At 43.5% G+C, this 25,114-nt stretch overlaps 1 long non-coding RNA gene across 1 annotated transcript; it reads right to left on the reverse strand.

Annotated features, from left to right (window-relative positions):
• Window positions 1–6,111: 6,111 nt before the first annotated feature.
• Window positions 6,112–12,239, reverse strand: LOC146866930 (uncharacterized). The gene is made up of 4 exons (XR_014960817.1): window positions 12,130–12,239; window positions 11,715–11,819; window positions 11,569–11,593; window positions 6,112–11,123 (listed from the first exon to the last, which is right to left on the reverse strand). It is a non-coding gene; the product is annotated as an uncharacterized LOC146866930 (long non-coding RNA).
• Between the last annotated feature and the right edge of the window lie 12,875 nt (window positions 12,240–25,114).

A 25,114-nucleotide genomic window follows, 5' to 3' on the forward strand; every position in this document is an offset into this window, starting at 1 on the left:
GGGCAAGGAAACGTTGGGGGATCCACACAAGCCATGCCTCCCTGGAAGCACACGGGTGTCTAGTTGTCAAAAATGTATAGGTTTGCTAGGTTTCCCAAGGTGCCCGCAGAGCTAGGGTTCAAAAACTACAGCTAGACATTTTGCCAAAAAAGGGTCATTTTTCACTGCGAGATTGAGGTGTGACCACGTTGCGTTTTGCACCGTTTCGTGTCGCGGGCACTAGGCCGACCCACACAAGTGAGGTACCGTTTTTCTCGTAAGACTTTGGGGAACGCGGGGTGGGTGGAAATTTGTGGATCCACGCAGATTCCGGAACTTTCCACCACAGAAATGTGTGGAAAATTTGTTTTTTTTTGTCAATTTTTTAGGTTTGCAAGGGATTCTGGGTAACAGACCCTGGTGGGAGGCAGTCAAGTCACCCCATCCTGGATTCCCCTGGGTGTCTAGTTTTCAAAAATGTATAGGTTTGCTAGGTTTCCCAAGGTGCCCGCAGAGCTAGGGTTCAAAAACTACAGCTAGACATTTTGCCAAAAAAGGGTAATTTTTCACTGCGAAATTGAGGTGTGACCACGTTGCGTTTTGCGCCGTTTCCTGTCGCGGGCACTAGGCCGACCCACACAAGTGAGGTACCGTTTTTCTCGTAAGACTTTGGGTAATTCAGTTTTGTAAAGGAACTGTTATTATCTTTTGACTTTCGATGCATTTCTGCCTTCCAAATGAAAGATATTGTGTAAAAAATAAGTCATTCTAAAAAATGACTGATAATTCTCATGCTAGTATGAGTATCCCCAATTTCAGAAATGTGCAAATATCTACTGTTTCTAAACTCTATATTTTGTTCCCATTTCAGAAATACATAGGTGTCTTTCATACCGATTTTTCCATGTACACATTTTTACAGAATAATTACTATATACCCGGTACATAATAAAAAACCATTGCAAGTTGCTGCTCAGTTTTTGGCTCTGGGTTCATCGGGTTCTTGGTGAACCTACAAGTCCTATATATCCCCACAACCAGTAATGTCCAGCGGATGTAATGGTATATTGCTTTCAAAGAACTGTCATAATTAGAAGAAGTTACAGGTGAAAACGTTGACACAAAAGGCTTTTTTTTTTTCAACTAATTTTTAATTTATCCTATATTTAACTGTTAGTTTCTATAAAAAAGCCTTGATGGATCTACACAAATGACCCCTTGCTGAATTCAGAATTTTGTCTTCTTCTCGAAAATGTATAGCTTTCCAGGATCCATTATTGCTTTTGTACCCATTTCTGCCATTAACTGGAAGGAGGTCAAAAGCACAAAAAATAGCAAAATTAGGCTATGTCCCAGAAAAATGCCAAAACTGTGTAAAAAATGTTGGGTTTCTGACAAAAGTCTGGTATCCCCAAAAAGCTGGGAAAATGGTGATTCCAATCCCACAAACCCTTTTTTGATAACATTTGCAGGGAAAAACCCAGATGCTTTCATTTGCAGCCCGTTTTTCCAATGTTTCCGAAAAACCCCAAAGTTTTGCTGTATTTTGGCTAATTTCTGTGACCCCTCTGGGAAAATCCACAAACTCTGAGTACCTTTAGAATCCCCATGATGTTGGAAGAAAAGGACGCAATTTTGGCGTGGATACCTTATGTGGTCAAAAAGTTACAGGGGTCTAAGCGCGCACTACCCCAAATAGCCAAAATAGGGCGTGGCACAGGAGGGGAAAAGGCCTAGCAGCGAAGGGGTTAAGAGATTTAATGGCGGATAGAATTTCTTCTGTTTTTGGTTAATTGAGGAACCTTAGGCAAACCGCATTTAGATAAAAAAATCAAATTTAGGTTTATTATATAGGGCAGCATAATAATTTAAGAATTCATTAACAATATCTTTTTGTGATAATGCAATTTTCTCATTGGGGCTATGAATTGAATTTATTTGCGTTTTATCTTTTTTAATACGTAAATAGTTGGCCAAAAGCCGGCCAGATCTGTTAACATTAAAACAGACCTTTGCTTTAGACTTACAGAGTTGTATACCCGCTCTTTGGCTTAAGATTGAATTGCACTCATATCGGAGTTTTTGTAATTTCAGCCTATATTGAGGGTCATTGGAGGTGATAAAAAGTCTCTCAAATTTTGCAATGTGTTTATCTAATTCCTTAATTTTGTCATTGAAAATTTTGTTTTCAAGTGCCATAAGAGAAATGGATGCCCCCGATATGATCGATTTACCATAGATGTAGAGCCTTCTGGGTTGATTTGGAAGTAATCTTGAAATGCATTTAAAACTTTTGGTGTATATTGTCCATTGAGGACAATGCTAGAATTCTTGCGCCATCTGGATTGAATTTAAAAATTTGAGTTAAGTGGTAGAACCATGGAAAGCAAAGCATGATCCGAAATATCAATATTGCAAATAGTAGGAGTAACAACTGAATTAATTGTCGAGAAGTTAAAAAATGATCTAGTCTTGAGTATTAGTTATGTGGGTTAGAGAAAAAGGTAAACATTTTTTCCGTAGGAAAATGTAATCGCCAGATATCCACCAATTTTGTAGTTTTAAAAAAAGATTTGAGAGTAAAAAATGCTTTAAGTGGCCGAAATTTTGTGAGAGAAGATCTATCTAATAAAGAATCAAATATGAGGTTGAAATCCTCTCCAACTATAAGAGGGACGTTGCCCAACTCGAGAACTGCAGTAGTTAAATTGGACCAGAAATTATGATCATCAACTGTTGGACCATACACATTAAGTAAATACATAACTGTATCATGAATTTTAACTTTTGCTATGACATATCTACCTTCTGAATCCGAAGATTTACTAAACATTTGACAATGTAACCCACAGCAGGAGAAGATATAATAGAATCAACCCACTTTTTTTCATAAAATTCAAAACTTTGGGGTCTATTAGGATGGCAGTCAGAAAATCACCTCGACCGCCATGGTAGCGGGAAAAGACCGCCCGCCAGGACCGCGGCATAACCTCCGATCCAATTAGTATGCTCCGCAGTCGAAATCCGACAGCGGCGATACACTCGCGCCCTTTAACATTGCGGCGGTTGCTGCTGCCAGCAGCACCGCCACGGTGTCAAAAGGAGCATGTCCTGCATATCCCTGCACTGTGTAGCAGGCACTGCACAGTGCTTGCCACCTGGTACAGGGACAAGCCCAGTGCACCCACACACCCCAAACACATTGCAAGAGACATTCTCTGCATGCCTTTCCATGGTGGTTCCACAGCAGCGGAAAGTCTGGCTACCGCCGGCTGAGCCTGGCCCTGCACCGGCCCCATTTTAGCAGTCCAGCTCCGCTCACCAGGCATGCATGCGGACTGCTACCGGAGGAAAAGTGGCAGGCGGAATTTCTCACCGCCGCGGTAATCACTGCCATGCTAATATGACCAGCGGTTTGCCGAGTTGCGATCACGGACAGATGTCCGTTCGCCATCCTAATAGACCCCTAAGTCTTCATAATGTGTGTCTTGTATAAAACAAATATCCGCCTTACAATTACCTGAATAATCTAGACTTTTTGTACGCTTTATAGGGTGTCGTAAACCTTTGACATTCAAGGAGACTATTTTAACGTTGTGAACATTAGCCAGAGCAAAGTAGAAAAGATACAACTAAGAAGAAGAGGAAAAGTTGGAGAAGAAAAACAAAGAAAATAGTAGCTCTAGAAAAGGGTAGTAGGGAAAAATAGGGAAAAAAGAAGAAACAAACAAACATAGAGAAAACGACAACAATTAAACATTAATATTAAATTTAAAACTCACACACGCTTTGTAAGCATGACCGAACCATTGGAGCCCTGTGAGGAAATAAACAGTTAAATTAGACAGAAAAACATATTAATGTTCAAGTAGCAGAATCATGTGTATCCATAGAGTGCTGTGAATGTTGATCCAGAAATATTCGTAAATCTTCAGAAGGACTTCGAAAAATTATCTTTCCAAATTCGCATTGTTGAAGGATCAAAAAGACCATACTTAAATCCAAGACTTCTTAACCATGGACGAATGTCAGTGAATTCCTTGTGAGTCTTAACAGTATCTTTAGCAAAGTCTTGGTGGATAAAAGTTATTACCATTGACCATTAAAGAAGGAATTACACGTGCTGCTTTCCTTATCAAGACTAAATGATGGTGACATAAAACCTTGAAAATCATTTGTCTCGGTTTTGTGTGGTGAGGATTACGATGAGAAGGAATCCTATGAGCTTTATCTACTTCAAATTTCTCAGGAAATTTGATGCGCAAAAGACCAGGTATCAAATTCTCCAAATATAATCTACAATCAGAACCTTCTACGTTTTCTGGTAAATTAAAAATGCGTAGGTTGTACTGGCTGTTATGATTTTCCAAATCCAGAAGAAGAGCAGACAATAGGCATATTTTTGCTACAAGCGGTGAAAAGGCATACATTTTAACTTTATTGTCTTGGATTTTCATGGCATTGACAGAAATCTTCATTGACATACTAGCCATATCTTTGCGCACAATTTTAATCTCTGATGCTATAGTATCAGTGCTAGAGCGAATTGCCTGAATCTCATCAAGTATTAAAGTTTTGGAAGGTTTACTAGATTCCACCACTTTAGATTTAACAGGAGGAGGAGAAATAGTTTGTTTCCTCTTGTTATGTGGAGTTTGTACATTTTTATTCTCCATCTGTCCAAAAATAAAAATTAAGCAGGCAAATATAATCAATGTGTAAGAAGAAGAAATTAATGAAGAGAAAATGCTTCAACAGAGGCTGGTCCAGTATCTAAAACTCACTGTGGGAGTGGCTAGGCAAAATCCAGGCCCTTTCCTGAATGAAACTCCACACCCCTGACAGGAATTCTGGGCAGCACCTTGGTGGAGAGGTCGATGTAGAACCAGGAGGGAAGAGGAACAGCCTCTGATGCCGCGCAGAGCAGGAAAATCACCACAGCGGTTATTAAATTCTTTAAAACACTGCTGCCATCAATTAAAAAAGGATTCTGGATATTTTACGCCTGAAAATCGGCAAATACGGGCTAGTGCGATAAGGAGCTCACTGGGGGCAGTCATCTTCTTTTGCGTGCTTGCACGTTCTCAATGTGCAGTGGTGTCTAAACCTTAGAAACCGCTGCATATCACTTGCCACCTGCCCCTTACATACTCTGCAGTAATTAAAACTTGCAATCACTGTAGAGTAGCAAGAGCGCCAGCAAGTGGGACATGCAGTGGTTTCTAAAGTTCAGAAACCACTGGATATAACACTCAGTGCCCTTACAACAATCTGCAGTGATTCAAAGTTCATTACTGCAGAGCATTCAAGGGCGCAGAGAAGTGTGCAGTGGTTTTCAAACTTTAAAAACCACTGGCATACTGTTATTCCACCGGTAGAGTGACAGAATGTAATTAATCAAGTCATTACAAGAATAACGCGGAATTACTAAAATTCTGCGGACTCCGCTGGCGGAAATAAAACCTCCGCCCAGTCTGAATACACAGGTCATAGGGTTCTGGCTGAGTTTTTCTTCTGGTCACAGACAGGGCACTTCACCAACAGTGAAGGTCTTCTGACCGGAAAATAAAAAGATTTGTCAGAAAAAAGAAAACAAATGCTCCTGGTCCTAAAGGATGTCGTTTTCAGCAGTGAAAAAGTACAAAAAGATTGAGCTTAGTGCTCCAGTATCCTGTTGCCAGGAGGAGGAAAAAATAACTGACCTGGCACCTGTGGGGCATGATGGGACACAGAAAGAAGAGTGAAGATTTTAAAGGCACAGAGCTGGGTTTTGTTGCCTTTCATGGTGTAGCCTAACTGCTAACTTTGTCTCACATTTTCCTCCTTTTCCTTTCGCATAGGCAGTAAAAAATATACTAACGACTCACCTTTCATAATGTAGTGACTATTAACTTTAAAATGGAGGGCTTTTGCAAATGAAAAACAAATTAAATGTAACCATTTTTGTTTTTAATAGGCTGAAATATTTTTTCAATTAAGTGCAATTTACTACTGAAAAGATTTGCGCTGGTTAACATAAGTACATTTTTTTAAAATATAGTTTTAGCAAAGTGATAGGGGAATCCAGAATGTGGGCCAGAGAATTCAGTGTTTAGGATTATTGATAAAGAAATAATGGAAGAGAAGCTTAGAACTGACCTCTGCGGCTTTAATAAAATCAAAACTTTTCACAACAGTTATGAAAAATCGGCATTTTGAGACATTAAGGGCATAGATTACCATTACCATTATTGACTTTATTTTCAATCTCAGAGATTCAAAAAAGTACATCACAGCACAGGTTCCATAAGAAATACATAAAATCCTTAAAAGTTCATTAAAATGTTACACTACACAAGATACAGCAATTCATTTTCCTATTGATACAGAGTCATACATAAAAAGAAATATCTAAAAAAGTTCATTGCATTAACTTTCCCCGCCTGATGCACAGAACATAGAAAAAGCGAGAAATACCAAAAACTATTAATCTGCGGGTATCTGTAGACAATATCAAACGACAAGGAATCCGTGGGTCTAGAGAAATAATGCTAAATGCTAATACCTGCAAATCTGAATGCTTAAAGAAAACGAAAAACAGTCCTCATGGAGAGGACGAAGTCCCATCCCCCACCGAGGTGGCATGCTTCATCATCTGGGGCCTCCTCTTAACCACACCTGGTGTGTTAAGGAGCTACAACTCCTGCGTAGATGAGAGAGGAGGAGCTTGCGGATGTTTTCTTAAACTTAACACCCTAGATGGACCATTCTATACAGAAACTAAAGCTGCCTAACGTGTGGTGGAACAGCGTGAAAAGTGCAGTGTGAATGAATAGTGTATTAAAATTGACTATCTAAAGAAAATTATATTTATTCAGTATCCTTAGATGTCAAGAGATAAAAACATATGCAACAAAGAACAGAACAGGGTGAGAAAAATCTCAACCTAGGAATAAATTGGAACGATACCACCAACAGAATTACCTACTCATCTAGTAGTAAGTGGAACTGCAGGGGTTCTTATGAGTCACCCGTATTAAATCGGGGATAGTCGCCTCCACTCCTGGTGACAACTCAGGGCGTGAGGCAGCCCTCTGGCCGTCGCTACCCCGGGCGGTCTTCCTGGTTGTTCCAATTTAGTCTAGGTTGAGATTTTTCTCACCCTGTTCTGTTCTTTGTTGCAGTAGTAACAGTTGGTCCTGAAGAAAGCCATGATCACAGAGCATGATCGTTAATGGCTGAAACATGTTGACCATGTTTTTATCTCTTGACATTTAAGGATACTGAATAAATATAATTTTCTAGACCCACGGATTCCTTGTCGTTTGATATACAGCTATTAGGGGATTATTTCCGTGCAGGTCTTTAAATTTCCCCTTGACCCTCGTTTTTCCTACCGTTTTTTTGCGATCTGTAGACAATAGCCTCAAAATTTCAAGGTAATGAACCGGACCAACAGCTCTGCATAAAGGTATTATCCATTTCTTTCTCAGTAAGGTATAATAGGGACAGAAAAAGAGTAAATGAACAATAGATTCTGCTCAAGCTTTACACGCAGGGCATAGATCAGCTACTGGGGGACACATGCACCACCTGGAGCAGAAAAGATTCGTGGGTAGCGTCTTGTATCTAAACTGTAGAAAAAGCTTGCATGCCAGTCAAGGGGTAATTTCCTCTATTGATGTTTCAAACCGTGGAACACTTTAAAAAAATCTTTTGTTAGACCTTAGAAATGTTCTGTCAATTCCATTTGGAGTATTTTTTCCCAGTGCATTTTTTTCAACTTCTCCTTCGAGATGCTACTCATAGTTTCTGGGCTAGACCAGAAGCTTTCCAACCCTAGTCTCCCCAATAGATCACGCAGGCAAGAAAACCACCTTATTGATTCTGCCTGGGGGAGTCTTAAGAGATCCTTCAGGGCATCACAGTAGGGATCCAACTCTTCTATCGTCCACAGCCTAAACCAAAATGATAACATTTTATAATTTACTTTATGCTTTAGTTGTTTGTGAGCAATATCGAAGTAGAAGGGCATCAGGGGGTAACTGACAGGAAGGTCAACCAATGATCTAAGAAAACGATTTTCTACTGTAGTTAAGGAAACTTTGGTACTCAAGCCCCAGAGCTCAGTGCCATACAGTACCCCGCCCAAACCCTTAGTGTTATAAATTTCGAGTGCGCGAGCGATTTGCCTAGATACAGTCCTCCTATGAATTTTACTTATGTGTGCACATTGTTGTATTAATTGTAGTTTTGATTTTTCCACCTGTGGGCACCAGTTAATAGATGGCGTGAGTTGGATACCCAAGTAGTCAAAAGCTTCGACCTGCTCCAAATTGGTACTACCGGCCCACATTGGCCTAGTCTTTGCTGCACTTCTACCCTTGTTAAAAATCATGAATTTAGTCTTTGTTTCATTTAGACTGAGCCCTCTTTCTTTACAAAACTTTAAAAAATCATTTAAAAGTTGCTGCAACCCTTATGGAGATTTTGAGATTAAGAGGGTATCATCAGCAAACAGTAGTGCCGGAACTCTTCCGAACCCTATTTTTGGAGCATCACAGCCATCTCTATCTAAAAACTCAACAACCCCATTAATAAAAAGAGTAAAAAGGGTCGGTGCCAACACGCATCCTTGTCTCACTCCACGTTTGACTGGAAAGGTTTCAGTTACTTGACTGTTGGCAGCCCACCTAACCTGTGCTGAATTTTCTGAGAGTAATCAAATAAAAAATTTTAAAATATTGATTGGGAGGCCCATCTCAAGTAGCACCCTCCAAAGTTGTTTGCGTGGGACTAAATCGAATGCCGTACGCAAATCGACAAAGGCCATATAGAGTTTTCCACTTTTTACAGCTACTTCCTTCCAATAAATACAGATCAACTGAAACACATGGTCCAATGTGCTGATTTTGGAACGAAAGCCCGCCTGAAAGTCACTCAAAATGTTTGCTTCCTTTATCCAATTCTGAACCCTTCCTAAAACCTGCTTGCAAAAGATTTTCTGAAGGGAATCAAGAAGGCTAATGGGCCTATAGTTCATAGGGGAAGATCTATCCCCCTTTTTTTTTTTTTTAAATGGGCACTATTTCAGCTATCTGCCGGGAGGGTGGAATAGGGGCACCTGTCAAAATCAAGTTGGTAATTAGATTTATAATTAAACCCCACAGCATTTTGGGCATACAAAAAGACAGAGGACATTTGTGTAATGGCCCGAAAGGGGAGCACATAAAAAAATAATGACTAAATTAAGCCACCTGAAAGCGTTTAGGAGAAAACATGTGGACTAAACCTTGGAGAACTCCAATCACAACAGGTGATTAGAACAAGGACGGGTGGTCCAGTAAATTCAAAAAGGCTGAAAGGGCCGACAGATAACTTTTTTTTTCATGACACATTTTATTGGACTTTTATTGGCTTGTAACATGGTGGCCAACATGGCCAATAAAAACATTATAGTGCAGTAACACCCCATCACCCTCCCTCCACAAAACAGATGTATAATTAGCAGGTATACCGTTCCTACCATCGCAAAACAATAATCAACTTGGCACCATTCCAGGAGTACAACCGTGAGTTTGTGTATGTTAGGGGACTGGGGCGGGGGGGTCATGATCATTCATTGAATTGTCAAATCTCTGTGTCAATAAGGAAATCCACTGATGGTGTTGGTGCCAAAACAATACCACTGTAGTGTGCCCATATCTGCTAGATCTTTGCATGTTTATGTGGACACCCCTGAGCTCGGAACCCCGCTACCTCCATTCACATGCAATGGTCCATTCCCAGCTACAGTGCCGGGGACACATCTTGCCACAGACTTGCTGTATCCCGTCTGGCCAGGGTTAGGCCCAGGAAGAGTAAGTGCATTTTATATCTATTATCTCCAATGCCATCTGTGCTGTGAAGAAGTATAGTCTTTAAGTGGGAGGGAATCTCCCATTACAGCACCCTCTCCAAACAGGTCACTACCCCTCTCCAAAAGCTCATCAAGGACGCATACTCCCAGACTGTATGTATAAAGGTGCTGTCTGCTAATTCACACCTCAGACACTGCCGTGAGGCAATGTGCCATAAGTGACATCTAGTGAAGTAGACACTATGAAGAAATTTCAATTGAATAAGGCGTAACCTTGTCCGATATCGCCTCTTCACGAGAGGCCATCAAAGCCTTGGTTCAATCGTCACTATCCAGTGGGGGTAGGTCCTCCAGCCAAGTCTGTCTCAATGCCGGGGGTGTGGAGGTACTATGTGTCACTAGTGTCGGATATACTTGCCTTATTTTATGATTGCCCAGGGGTCCCGTCAGTAATCTGCCCTCCAGTGGGTTGAATTCTGCCAGGTCCTGAAAGCCCTGTATGTAGGGAGTTATGGCAGGTTGTATTTAAAAATATCTATACAATTGTTGGTGGGTCAATTGAAAATCATTCTGCAATTCCTGAAAGGATTTAGGGATTGGGCCATGTGTGATATTCCCTAGGGTTGAGATGCCGATGGAATCCCACTGCGGGAATCCTGAAAGGGAAGCCACCTGAGTCATAAAGGTGTCATAGAGGAGTCATCTGGGTTAGTCTGGCCCACCACCCCATCCATTTCAATGTTTGCTTCTACAGTCGGAATACCGTTTGGGTTGCCCGAGGGATGTGCCTGCCTACCTAGCCACCATATAAGAAGTGTATAAGTGAGGCATCGCCAGCGTTCTGTCATGTAGGCTGGGTCGGCCCATGGTACATACCACTATTCACTGATAAGGAGAAGGTGCGATAATGCGTAGTAGGAGTAAATGTGTGGGGCAGCAATGTTAAGAAATTGGGCACGTGGTATTGGGTATAGGTATTTTGGCGCCACTGAAAAGATTCACACATTAAATCTCCTATCGTCCAATTATTATGGCGGTGCTGTAAGGTGTGGAGAACCACAAACACCACAAAAGAAAGCGTCAGCTAGCATATATTCAACTTATTCCCCAGCACACTCAAATTAATTTTTTTACGGTGTTCGCGTTTGTTAAAACAAATCACAACAAGCAACATGTAACAATGAATTGTAAATCCAATCTTCTCTCTTTTTCTTTTTATTCAAATAGGCCTTCACAATAGCTCCCAACAGCCAACACGTGTTTCGTCGCGTAAGGAATGTAGTCCCACGACTTTCTCAAGGCTGTACTGGTAAAAACATACAAAAGGCCGATGTATATAGTCAAAATTTAAAATAAAATACATTTAAGTCGTTTTAAGTTTAACACCATAGTAAATACTGTATGTTATGATAGAAAGGTGGACTGATCTTTATATAGAGTATTTCAAAGTTAAAAAACTCACGATATTGAGGGTGACTGTTGATAATAGCGATAATACAGTTGATTAATGCTATAACCCCAATATAGATGGAGAGAACAAAAGGTTTAGCCTACTTAGATCAAACACCTTCGCCGTTAATATTAAACCTGCTAGTGAAACTTCTATTAAGTGCGCCACACCAAAGTGCATCTTAAGTCTTAACACGCATTCCGTGACGTGTGTCAGTTTTTTAGAAGTGCCTAATGTTTAGCTTGTAATTAAAGCATCCATAAAATCACACCATAACACCCTTTCAAGTACTAAAAAATACCTAATTCCTCCGTGTCTGTAAACTCCTAGAAGTAAAAGGAAAGAATGAGGAGGGGGTAGAACAAAAAACGTGTGTCAGTACGAACTAAATCCTCTGGTTATATCAGAAACTGCAATCATAACTCATATAAAGACCCCGGTACCTACTCAATCTGTGGTGATAATTCCAGACCACAAAGGGTTTCTGTGTAGACGGTGTCAATGCGAGTATCTCACTTTGTGCTTCTCAAGAACACGCCACTTTCAAGTATGCTGTAAAAGTTATATATACATATATACGTTTCTGAAATGTGTACAAAACCGACCGTAATAATACGAATATCCTATGGGTAGAGTATTTAATCTATAAAAGGCTAATCCTATCTTATCACTGTGATCGTGCTAAAAAGTATTAACATAAACGTAGAAGATCGCTACTCAATATTATTGTTTAAGACTATAGAAGTAGTCCCATGTGCAAGCCATTCGATATAATAGGTATCCATATCACAGACTCCTCCGTGACAATGCTGCAATTTAGCTCCACTAACATTATGTCAAGCCGTTAATGCCACTTTCTTACCTCTGGGGTTTTTCGTTAAACTTTGGACACCGCCATACGATCGTGAAAAACAATGCTAACCGAGTGCAGCAGCATGAATCGTATCCAACATCCGGCTACCTATAAACCGGAAGAAACACTTGCGACGACGTCAGGCGTCCGGCGTCATCTATATTTCACAAACATAGAAACAGGACTAGAATTGTACTGTTTCTCTCGATACTCGTATAGTGGGAACATTGCCTTAATTCGAAGAAACGTTTCTCTTATCAAATACATAGACATCAACACTGATCACTATTATCCCAGGTGCCATTCATTTCACTATTCCCATTCATTGAAATAATTATCAGTCATTATGATTCTCTCATACTGATTCGTTCCAATCTAAGTGTCGTGATTCATGTCCTCATAATACACCGCTCTAAAAACGGAAATGTGGGTTATTGTTGTTCACTTCACACGTGTTTTTTCTATTTTAAATGATGTCCTCACGTCTCTCCATCCATTGAGGTCAGTACAGTAGTATAATTAAAATTGCAATTATTTTTGTAACATAACAATTACATATGGTTGAATCACAAAGCATATCGCGTAAGGCTGTGTATAAGATACAAAAAGACATATTGCATTCTTTTACTTATTATGTTCATCTTTGTCAACATGTGGTTCTAAAGGCAATAATATAGCTAGAACATTTTTGGTATTGTAAGCTATATAACGCAATGGCATGCTATGGTCAGATGGTAGATCATTTATTGTAATGTCAATACATGTTACTATAGTTTGTGAATCATATTTTCATCTATTCCAACAACCATCCTATCTGCCTAGGAAGTAGTGTAGTTCCTGATCGATGTTCAAACCACACTCTGTGCTCCTCAATTTTAAAATCCAAAAAGCTTCCTTTCTTCGTAGTGTCAGTCCTCTATTACCACCCCTAGGGTGTCTGGGTATATGGTCTATTCCATAAAAGTCAAAATGTTTGTTAGTAGCCTGTTCCGAACATATCGATATGTGAGCAGCTAAAGGGTATCTCATATCCCCATGTCTTACTGCCTGTATGTGTTCCCCAATTCTCTCCCGTAGTGTTCTGATGGTACTGTCAATGTATCTCTTGCTGCATCTACATTCAATGGCATAGACAACAAATTTTGTGAGACAATTGATATTCGTTCTAATCTCATATATTCTGCCTCCTGGTCCTTGGAATTCTGTTTGCGCGGCATGCAAGTGGGCCTATCCCAAGAAATGTCCACAGCCAAAGAAACCACGAGTGTGTTGGGTTAACCAGTTTTCCCTATTCTTAGATGTAGGGTAACTCGGGCTTAAAATGTTCTTAAGTGAGAGGCCTCGTCTGTAGGAGATGTTTGGTTTGTCTGTGATGACATCACTAAGGGATCCATCAGCCTTTAGTAAATGCCAATGTTTGTTCATGCTGCGTTTGAGCACCCCTGACCAGTTGTTGTATCCCGTGACCATTCTTATCTTAGCCTCATCCTGTGTTGTCACTGTCCTATCTTTCAATGTGTCGTTTCTTTTGATTCGATCAATTCTTTGTTCCGCTTTTCTCAATGTCTTCCTGTCATATCCCCTGTTCTTGAATCTCGTAAGGAGTCCCTTTTTACATGTCTCAAAGTCTGTGTCCACACTGCAGTTACGCCTAACCCTAACTAGTTCTCCGTAAGGGATAGACCGTATTTGGTGCGGTGGTTGCGAACTAGAAGCGTGAAGTAAAGAGTTGCAGGATGTTTCTTTTCTAAAAAGTCTGCTCTGTATACAGTTGTCCCTCACATAGAATTCTACATCCAAGAAAGAGATTTTGCACTTACTCTGTTCGGATGTAAAGTGAATGTTATATTAATTTGTGTTGAGATGTTCAATAAACTCAGTCAGTTTAGCTTGAGACCCCGTCCACATCATGAAACAATCGTCTATATATCTTCCCCAGTAGAGTATGGAGTCATTCCAGTTTGTAACCAATGGGCGCCAGATCCTCATCGCCTCGAACCAACCCATGAAAAGATGCGCATACGAGGGAGAAAATCTGGAGCCCATTGCTACACCTTGTTTCTGCCTATACCATCTCTCTTGAAACAAGAATACATTATTATCCAGTATTAGTTCCACCATCTCCATTAGCATTTCTGTGTGATTCCAAGCGCTAGCAGATCTGCTATTCAACATCTTTCTGATGGCCACTAATCCCACTTCTCTCTTGATTCTAGTGTATAGTGCTGTTACATCCAGGGTCACCATGATCATATTCTCATCCCAATTAAAATCTGACAGTATGCTCAGAATATGTTTAGTGTCTCTGATGTACGATGGTAGGTTTGTCACCATTGGCTTTAAAAATATGTCCACATACTCGGATATCCTTTCAGTCGGGCCCCCAATACCCGATATAATGGGTCTACCTGGGGGAAAGGGTAACGCCTTGTGAATCTTAGGTTATGTGTAAATACACGGAAATCTAGGCCTATCCACTCTTAGGAATGTAAGTTCATTGTCATCAATAAGACCCTGCCCATGCCACCGTCTCAGTTGTATGTTAATGGGGTCAGTAAGAGCCCAGATCGGGTTGGTGTGTAGTGGTTCATAACAATCTAGATTGCCTAGTTGAGTGAGGATCTCATTGTTATAATCTAAACATTACAGTGCAGTAACACCCCATCACCCTCCCTCCACAATACAGATGTACAATTAGCAGGTATACCGTCCCTACCATCGCAAAACAATCACCTCGGCACCATTCAAAGAGTAAAACTGTGAGTTAGTGTATGTTAGGGGACATGTGGGGGGGGGGAAGGGGGGGAGGGTCATGATCATTCATTGAATTGTCGAATCTCTGTGTCAATAAGGAAATCCACTGATGGTGTTGGTGCCAAAACAATACCACTATAGCGTGCCCATATCTGCTAGATCTTTGCATGTTTATGTGGACACCCCTGTGCTCGGAACACCGCTACCTCCATTCACATGCAATGGTCCATTCCCAGCTACAGTGCCGGGGACACATCTTGCCACAGACTTGCTGTATCCCGTCTGGCCAGGGTTAGGCCCAGGAAGAGTAAGTGCATTTTATATCTATTATCTCCAATGCCATCTGTGCTGTGAAGAAGTATAGTCTTTAAGTGGGAGGGAATCTCCCATTACAGCACCCTCTCCAAACAGGTCACTACCCCTCTCCAAAAGCTCATCAAGGACGCATACTCCCAGACTCTATGTATAAAGGTGCTGTCTGCTAATTCACACCTCAGACACCGCCGTGAGGCAATGTGCCATAAGTGACATCTAGTGAAGTAGACACTATGAAGAAATTTCAATTGAATAAGGCGCAACCTGGCCGATATCGCCTCTTCACGAGAGGCCATCAAAGCCTTGGTCCAATCGTCTCTATCCAGTGGGGGTAGGTCCTCCAGCCAAGTCTGTCTCAAGGCCGGGTGTGAGGAGGTACTATGTGTCACTAGTGTCGGATATACTTGCCTTATTTTATGATTGCCCAGGGCTCCCATCACTAATCTGCCCTCAAGTGGGTTGAATTCTGCCAGGTCCTGAAAGCCCTGTATGTAGGGAGTTATGGCAGGTTGTATTTAAAAATATCTATACAATTGTTGGTGGGTCAATTGAACATCATTCTGCATTTCCTGAAAGGATTTGAGGATTGGGCCATGTGTGATATTCCCTAGGGTTGAGACGCCGATGGTATCCCACTGCGGGAATCCTGAAAGGGAAGCCACCTGAGTCATAAAGGTGTCATGAAGTCATAGAGGAGTCATCTGGGTTAGTCTGGCCCACCACCCCATCCATTTCAATGTTTGCTTCTACAGTCGGAATACCGTTTGGGTTGCCCGAGGGATGTGCCTGTCTACCTTGCCACCATATAGGAAGTGTATAAGTGAGGCATCGCCCAGCATTCTGTCATGTAGGCTGGGTCGGCCCATGGTACATACCACTATTCACTGATAAGGAGAAGGTGCGATAATGCGTAGTAGGAGTAAATGTCTGGGGCAGCAATGCCCCAGTTAAAAGTGGACTGGACACATGTCCGTAGTGCGAGCCGTACTGCCCCCCAATCCCATAAGAATTGTGTAAGGGCCGAATTAGCCTGCTTGAACCATCTGGGGGAGGGGGGCTACGGGTAATTCTGCAGTATCGGAATATACACCATTTTGTAGATCATGGCCCAAGAGGGAAAGAGGCAATGGGGACCAAATATTGATGATATCCTGCACTTGGGGTAATAGAGGGGCGATATTACGGTCCCATGCCAGGGTTGAGTTTGGAGCGATACATATACGCCCAAACATTTGAAACCCTTTATTGCGATATTGAGATCAGAAGCCCAAACCCCTGTCTCTCTCAGATTCGCTCATGAAAAACACTGCAGATTTCCCCACGTTCATACGCAGACTCGACGTCTCTCCAAAGATACGTAGGATCTGTAATAGACGCAGGCAAGAGGAGCGTGGATTTGTGATGAAGAACAATGCGTCATTGACATTGAGAGCCACTTAGTCTGAGTGTTCCTGTGACCAATCAAATCCCACCAACAGGGGGTCCGAATGGACCCAGTGTGCAAGGGGTTCTATTGTGAGGGCAAATACAGGCAGGGAGAGTGGGCATCCCTGCCGAGTGTCTCTACCCACCATGAAGGGGGTCAAGGATGTCCCATCGACTGAGGCTGTCAAATTGGTATAGAAGAGTTTCACATACCTGAGAAAGCATGGGCCTAGGTTAATGTTCTGCACCAGAGCGAATAGGTACTGCCAGCTAACAGAGTTGAATGCTTTGTCCATGTCTGCTAAGAGAACTGCTATGGGGCAAGCCAAGCAATCAACCATAGCCAGGGCATTGTAGACGTGTCTAATGTTGTGTCATGTAGACTGCTGTGGCATAAAGCACACTTGGTCCCAACAGACCAGATCTGGCATGTGTCTCAGTAATGTATTAGCATGTTTTCAGCCAGCAGCTCACCACAAAATTAGGAGAAATTGGCCGTTAGAAAGAATGCAGATCTGACACTGTGCGTTCACTGAGGTGGCAAAGAGATCAAGTCACAGTCCTTCCCATTAATGGCACCTCCAGTTGGAGCTGCCATTCGTGATCTGCATTGCTGGCTGAGTTAATTCACCCGGTCATTTAATGATCCCAGCAGGTGGTGTACCGTCAGAAAAATGTCCTGCGGATTCAGCCTGTTAAAGAGACACAGGGCCTCCTGGCACAGAGCCTAGGACCCCACGCCACATTTTACAATACTACATGCAGTGAACTAGCATCTCTTTGACAGACGGCAAGAAGGTGTTCAACACCAAGCTAATGGCTCGCAACTCAGCAGGTTGATGTGGAGCTGGGTCTCTGCCAGAGACCAGGGTCCTCAGGTTTCCACCTCTCCCAGACGACCTTCCCAACCCAGCAGTGACACGTCTGTCACTACCATCAGCTTTGGGTGTGGTTGAGAAGAGGGGTTTGTAACTGGTCCAATTGAGATCAAGCAGCCATCACTGCTGATCTTTTGCAGTCTCCCGCGAGACCTGGAAGGAATTTGACAGGTTCCCTTAGTGCGGAGAACACAGACTTCTGACCCGACTGCAGAGCCTGCATTTGCCATCTGGCATGGTTGATAAGCAGAATGCAGAAGGACAGCAGGCTAAAAGGCCTCAGAGCCATCCTCACTAACTTCGGGATAGAGGCTGAAACATTAGTCAGTGTGTCCTGGACTTGGTGATCTGGAGGAAAAGCCTAAAAGTGCACCATTTGCCAGATGACTCAGATGGAAAGGGAACCTCTGTGAATGAGTCAGTTGAGTCTTTGGCACTATGACCATGAACCCCAGATATAAGTAAGTTTGCCGTCATCTGGCAGTGGTCCATGACTGACTAGGGCGAGCCTGCCTTTGACAGCCAGTTATCAGACAGGGGAAGACTGGTAGACAATAACTCTAAAGGTATGTTGCAAACCACTACCATAATTTTGGTCAACACCAGAGAACGGCACTCGTGAGGCCGAAAGGCAGCACAGAAAGCTGAAAATGCTCATGGTTGTGTCTGCGGGCTTGAACAGAAACATGGAAATAAGCATCCTTCTGGATCCAGGGCAGATAGAACATAGGCCAGCGTGAGCATCTCCAACTTGTCCTTGAAACGGGTGGGTCAAAGATTTTAGGTAGGACTGAGACATTACCTTTTTTTGGTATACAGAAATAATGGGAATAGCATCCAGGTGCGAACTCTGAGACAGATTTCTCTATTGCTCCTTTGTCCAAAGAAGCCTGAACTTCCTGCAACATAACTGACCAATGGTCCTGCAAAAGGTGCTATGATGAGAGTGGAAGAGGCAGTGGGACGGAAAGGCAATAGCAAGGCGTTGCCTTTCCGGACAATCTGCAGGACCCACTTGTCTAATGCTGTGGCTTGCCACCCATGGAGAAAATGACTGATTGATCTTTGCATGCGGTCTTCATATGCTGCTAGGGCAAACTAGAGCAGCTTGGAGGCTGCTGCCGGAGGGGTGGAGGACTAGGAGATTCGCTATCCCTGTGGACCTAAGTATTGTTTTTAGATCCCCTTGACAGCTCTGTGGTCCCTGTTGCTGGGCCTTGACACTGCCTGTAGGAAAATCAGTGGTGATCCTCTAAAGGAGTGAAATTGTTGTGGATACTGCATTGCGGGTGTGGATAGACCGAGGGAGAGCGCAGTAGTTCTACTATCCTTGAAGGGCTCAAGGGTGAAGTCTGACTTAGCACCAAAAAACGAGACCAGTTAAAAGGCAAATTCACGAGTGACACTTGAACATCACCCGAATAGCCTATGAATCTCATTCATAAGTGGCACCTGAGCACTTCCTTTGTGACAATCGATATGGTTAACCACAAAACACTCCTGGCTAGACTTGCCTCGATTGGAGTCTGTGGTACTGTATTGAACTGGATACGCTCCTATTTATCGGAGAAATGTCAGGTGGTTGCTCTTCCCCCCTACCACCCTGACTTTAGGACTTTTAAACATGGAGTTCCACAAGGTTCGGCACTTAGCCCAATCCTTTTCAACATATATATGATGTCATTAATCAAACTCATTAAAACCCATAATATTAGACTAGTCAACTGTGTTGAAGATACACAACTGATGTTGTCATTCAACAGCAACCAGCAGGCTGCTGTCAATGCTTTCCATAACTGTATGAATTACATCATCAACTGGCTGAATTCCAACTCCCTCAAATTCAACTGGGACAAAACAGAGTTTTTGTGCTGCTCAGAAAATAAAGTCCATGTCATACTCCATTTAAATTTTTGTACATTGCCAACTAGTGAGTTGCTGATTCAATCCAAATCGGTCTGCAACTTGGGGGTCATATTTGACAAAAAGTTGTCCATGGAGCGTCACGTCAAAGTTGCGGGCACGAGCTTCTCGCTACTCCAGGGCCTTTGGAAGCTCCTTCCTTTGCTGCCTGCCACCGCCAAAACTCTAACTGTACCCAGTGCTATTTTAAATAGGTTTGACTACTGTAACGCCCTCCTGCTAGGAGCATCGGAATTATAGTTAAACAGACTACTCAGAACACAAGCTTCTGCTGCCAAATTGGCATTGAACAGACCCAGGAGATGGTTAGCATCTAATGCGATGAAGGAACTTCATTGGTTACTACTGAAATAGAGAACAGCCTTTAAATCACTATCTGTAGTCTTAAAAGCACTTCAGAGCAATGGCCCAGTGCCCTTGCATAACAGACTAAAAAGATACTCCTCAGAAAGATGTCTCCTTTCCACAACAGCAAATCTTATCTGCATTGCTAAATTTCGGAAGACAAGACAGGGTGGGCGAGCTTCTATAGTCAGAGCAGCCCAACTTTAGAATACATTTCTGATTTGTTAGGTAGTTGGTATGGGCCTCTGTTCCCCCTTTATGCTCTGTATGTGCCCCATTATGACCCAAGTATGCTTTACTTTTATATCTGGTTACACTTTGACTGCCCACACGTAGGAAGCTGGCTCTTTATATACTATACCAAAGTAAGGTATGGTGGGCACAGAGTCCAGTGGAACCCTAAAGGTAGGCAGTGGAAAAGAAGTTAATACCTTACTCTCTATTAGTGGTAGTGTGGGCGAGCAGTAAGGCTTCTCAGAGGGTAGTGTTAAGCATTTACTGTACACACTCAGGCAAGAACTGATGTCACACACACAAAGGCGGAGCTCAGACAACTTTGTTTCTATAAGTGTATTATTTAGTTGTATTTTATTTTCAAGAACCAAGCCAGGCCTAGTACAGGTAAGTGTAATTGTATTTAACTGCATTATTCTTGCAAAGTACAATTTGAATGCAGTTGAATGCAATTGGACTGGTTACAGGTACGTCACTTGTTCATAAAACAATTGGAATTACTTTTCAGTTACTGTTGAGATTATTTTGTACATTACTTTTCAGATTACTTTTTTAAGTTACTTTTTACACTCAGTGTGATATGTCTAGATATCACGCTGGGACATTTCTTAGAAAAAAGGTAGGTAAATCAGTTTTTGTACATATGCAGTTTCTTAAGGTTTCATACAAACCAACTCCAAACAGAACAATTTTCACAAAAAAGCAATCCATGCAGTCCTAAGGGAGAAAACTGGGTTATCTGTTTAACTTAGGTTTGGGAGTTGGTTTTCTGGGGTTAGAACAAGAGTTACCTCAGGGTCAAGGATGCACTCTCAAAGCACCCTCAGCGGCACTAGGGTGGCCGGGTGCAGAGTGCCGAGACCCAATGTTATCAAATTGAGGATAGGGGGCCTCCGGTTGGTGGCTCCTCATGAGTAGACCACAAGGTTGTGGGAGCAAAGCTCCTGGGGTTAGGCTCAGGGCAAAGGGGGATCTGAGTTAGCACCCAAAGTACAGCCGTCGCGCGCAGGGGCGGCTGGGTGCAGGGTGCTGTTTTGGCTCTGTTCTGTTGTTTTCAATTGAGATTGTCCGGTTGCAACAAAGACTGCAGGCTCGGGGAGAAAGATCTTCTGGAGGTGACCACAGGTTGGAGATGTAAGTTGGAATGCTTGGGGATGCTGGGACACCATTGGTTGGGCCATCCAAGGCCATGGGATGTCGGGTGCAGGGATGTCTTTAGGTGTTGGATGTTCTTACCAGGTCCGGTCGCGGTCGTGGGGGGGTCCTCCAGAAAGAGACTACAGGCGTCATTTAGAGAGTGAAGTCAGGTCAGAGATCACAAGATCTCAGGTCTGGATCGCCGGGTAGACCTCCTCATGGTTTTGGTCCACTCAAACTCGGGCAGTGGGCGTAGGGTGCAGAGTGGTGCAGACTCGTGGTTTTGGCTGGGGCCTGAGTCTGTGTGCAGGCAAATCCGGTGCTCACGGGAGACAAAGTCTTTGGCTTGGAAGGCAGAGCAGGTCCTTCAGGCTCTTGAGGCTCTTGAGGCTGCTGGCTGCAGGACACACCGGGATTTCGCTGGAGCAGGTTTGAGGTGGGGATAGGTCGGTAGGGCTGGAGCCAAGTCAGTGGGCATTATCCTCTTCTTAGTTTCAGCACAGTTTCGATGGTCCTTCTCTGTTCTTGTCTGAGGAGGCAAGGTTCAGGGTTGCCCCTAAATATTAGATTTAGGGGCTTTACACGTAAGTAAAGGTTGGGACCAATGGGTCCCTTTCTTCGGGTGGGTACACCCCGGATTATGCCACCCTCGAGTGGGAGTGTAGCAAATGCCTCAATTTGGTTGGCTGGGTCCCCCCAGCTGCAAGATGGCGGGACTGAGTTGTGCTTCAACTTGCCTTCCCCACCTATGGTTTGGTGTTGGCAAAGGTGGGCACACCTCCCTTCCTCACTTGGTTTTCTTGTCGATTCTCCCCCCCCAAAGTGGGGGACAGAAAGGGTTGGAGCCAGTTGCTGGAAGCAGCAAAGGCCTGGGGTAGCTCACAAAGGTGGCAAGCATTTGAAGGTTCCCCTTCATGGACCCTGCCCATCCTGGGGGGCTTGGCACTGTAGGGGTACAGGGCTCATGCACCTGTACCCTCACCACAGGTATAGTGCATCCATCTAGAGGGGTGGCTGACCTATGTCAGGGTAGTGGGTTGTGGGCATGACACACAGGGATGTGGGCCATGTCGACTCTTCACTTTGTTCTGCAACAAAACACGCAGCCTGCAAAGGCAGTGTGTGTGTGTAAAGGTACAGAGCCCATTAGGGTGTCACAATAATTGCTGCAGCCCTTAGAGGCCTTCCGTGGCCACAGTGCCCTTGTTACCTATGGTACTATTTACAAGGGACTGACCTGTGGCAAAGAGTGCCAACTGTTTTATTTTTATGCGGTTTAGGGAAAGAACATAGGCCCTGGATACCTGTTTAGCAGGCACCCAAGGCACACTCAAAGAACACCAGCAGTTTGGCAAAAAGTGAGGGCAACCACGCAAAAAGAGGGTACTTTCTTACATAACCCCCCACCCCCAAATGAAAGAGGATGAGACTAATCTTTCCCTAGTGAGTCTTCATTGTCTAAGTGGAAGAACCTGGAAAGTCCATCTGCATTGTCATGGGCAGTGCCAGGTCTGTGTTCCACTATAAAGTCCATTCCTTGTAGGGAGATGGACCACCTCAAAAGTTTAGGATTTTCACTTTTCATTTGCATTAGCCTTTTTGAGAGGTCTGTGGTCAGTTTGAACTAGGAAGTGAGTACTAAACAAGTATTGTTTCAGCTTCTTCAGTGACCAAACCACAGGAGAGGCCTCCCTTTCAATGGCACTCCAACGCTGCTCTCTGGGGAGTAACCTCCTACTTATGAAAGCAACAGGTTGGCCTTGGCCCTTCATCATTGGTCTGGGATAGGACCGCTCCTATCCCTAGCTCAGAGGCATCAGTCTACACTATGAACTGTGTGGTATAGTGTGGAGCTTTGAGAATTGGTGCCAAGCACATTGCCTCTTTCAGGGTGTCAAAAGCCTTTTGACAGCTAACTGTCCAGTTTACCTTTTTGGGCATCTTCTTGGAGGTGAGTTCTGTGAGGGGAGTCACAATGGACCCATATCCCTTCACAAACCTCCTGTAGTACTCAGTCAAGCCAAGGAATGCCCTGACTTGCGTCTGGGTTGTTGGAGCTACCCAGTCCAGGATGGCCTGGATCTTGGGCTGTAAGGGTTGCACTTGGCCTCCACCAACAAGGTTGCCCACGTATACCACTGTAACCTGCCCTATCTGGCATTTGGATGCCTTGATAGTTAGGCCTGCAGTCTGCAGGGCTTTTAAAACCTTTCCCAGGTGGATCAGGTGATCCTGCCAGGTGCAGCTAAAGACAGCACTATAATCTAGATAATCTGCACTAAAGGCTTCCAATCCAGCAAGGACTTGATTCATCAACCTTTGGAAGGTGGCAGTGGCATTCTATAAAGCAAAAGGCATACCAGTAAACTGATAATGCCCATCAGGTGTGGAAAATGCGGTCTATTCTTTTGCTCCTGGTGCCATGCCAATATGCCAGTACCCTGCAGTTAAGTCAAAGGTACACAGAAATTTGGCTGGAACTAATTTATTTATCAATTCATCAGCTCTTGGGATAGGGTGAGCATCTCTCTTGGTGACAGAGTTGAGTCCTCTCCACACAGAACCTCATTTCTCTCTTTCTACCCTGTGGATGGGGTTTGGGGACTAGAACCACTGGGCTGGCCAAGGGGTTCTCAGGGGGTTCAATAACCCCTACCTCCAGTATCTTGCTAACTTCAGCTCTGATGCTTTCTTTGACTTGACCAGACTGTCAATAGATTTTGTTCTTGACAGGTAGACTGTCCTCAGAGTCATGAGTACACCAGTTTGTCTGACCATGGGTCAAGGAAAAGAGCTTAGCATACTGTTGCAAGACTTGCTTGCAATCATCCTGCTGTTGGGCAGGGAGGGTGTCTGAGTAGACAACTCCATCCACTGATCTGTTTTTGGGGCTATAAGAGAGGTGGTCCGGGAGAGGTTCACTCTCTGTCTCCTGATCCTCATCAGTCACCATCAACATGGTGATGTCAGCCCTGTCATGGAAAAGCTTAAGTCATTTCACATGGATCACCCTTTTGGGTGTCCTGCTTGTGACCAGGTCAACCAAGGTCAACCAAGTAGATGAACTCACTTTTCTTTACTAAGATGGGGTAAGGGCCACTCCAATTGTCCTGGAGAGCCCTTGGTGCCACAGGCTCCAAAACCCACAGCGTATGCCCTGGTTAGAACTCCACCAGTGCAGCTTTTTGGTCATGCCAGTGCTTCTGGAGGTTCTGCCAGGCCTCAAGATTTTTAAAAAACTTCTTCCATGTACTCTGCCATTCTGGAGCTTAGGCCTAGTACATAGTCTACAATGTCTTGTCTGGGTTCATGGAGAGGCTTCTCTCAACCCTCTTTTACAAGACAGAGTGGTTTCCTAACAGGATTGCCAAACAGAAGTTCAAAGGGGGGAAACCCTACTCCCTTCTGAGGCACACTTCTGTTGGTGAAAATCAAGCATGGTAAGAGGACATCCCATCTCCTTTGGAGTTTTTCAGGGAGCCCCATACTCATGCCTTTGAATGTCTTGCTAAACCTCTCAACAAGACCATTGGTTTGTGGGTGATAGGGTGTAGTAAACTTGTTCTGCACTCCACACTCTTTCCACATATGTTTTAGGTAAGCAGACATGAAGTTTGCCTCTCTCTCTGAAACCACCTCCTTAGGAAACCCTACCCTGGTGAAGACACCAATGAGGGCCTTGGCTACTGCAGGAGCTGTAGTACTCCTAAGGGGAATTGCCTCAGGATACCTGGTGGCATGATCCACTACTACCAGTATAAATATGTTTCCCCGATGCAGTGTGAAGTTCAAGTGGACCCACTAGGTCCACACCTACCCTTTCAAAGGGAACCCAACCACTGGTAGTGGAATTAAGGGGGCCTTTGGTTGTCCACCTGTTTTCCCACTGGCTTGACAGGTGACACAGGAGCTGACAAACTCCTTGACCTTGTGAGACATCTGGGGCCAGTCAAAGTGGCTAACTAGCCTTTCCCAAGTTTTGG

Source organism: Triturus cristatus, chromosome 1_2 (genome assembly GCF_964204655.1).
Source record: "Triturus cristatus chromosome 1_2, aTriCri1.1, whole genome shotgun sequence".
Taxonomy (NCBI): domain Eukaryota; kingdom Metazoa; phylum Chordata; class Amphibia; order Caudata; family Salamandridae; genus Triturus; species Triturus cristatus.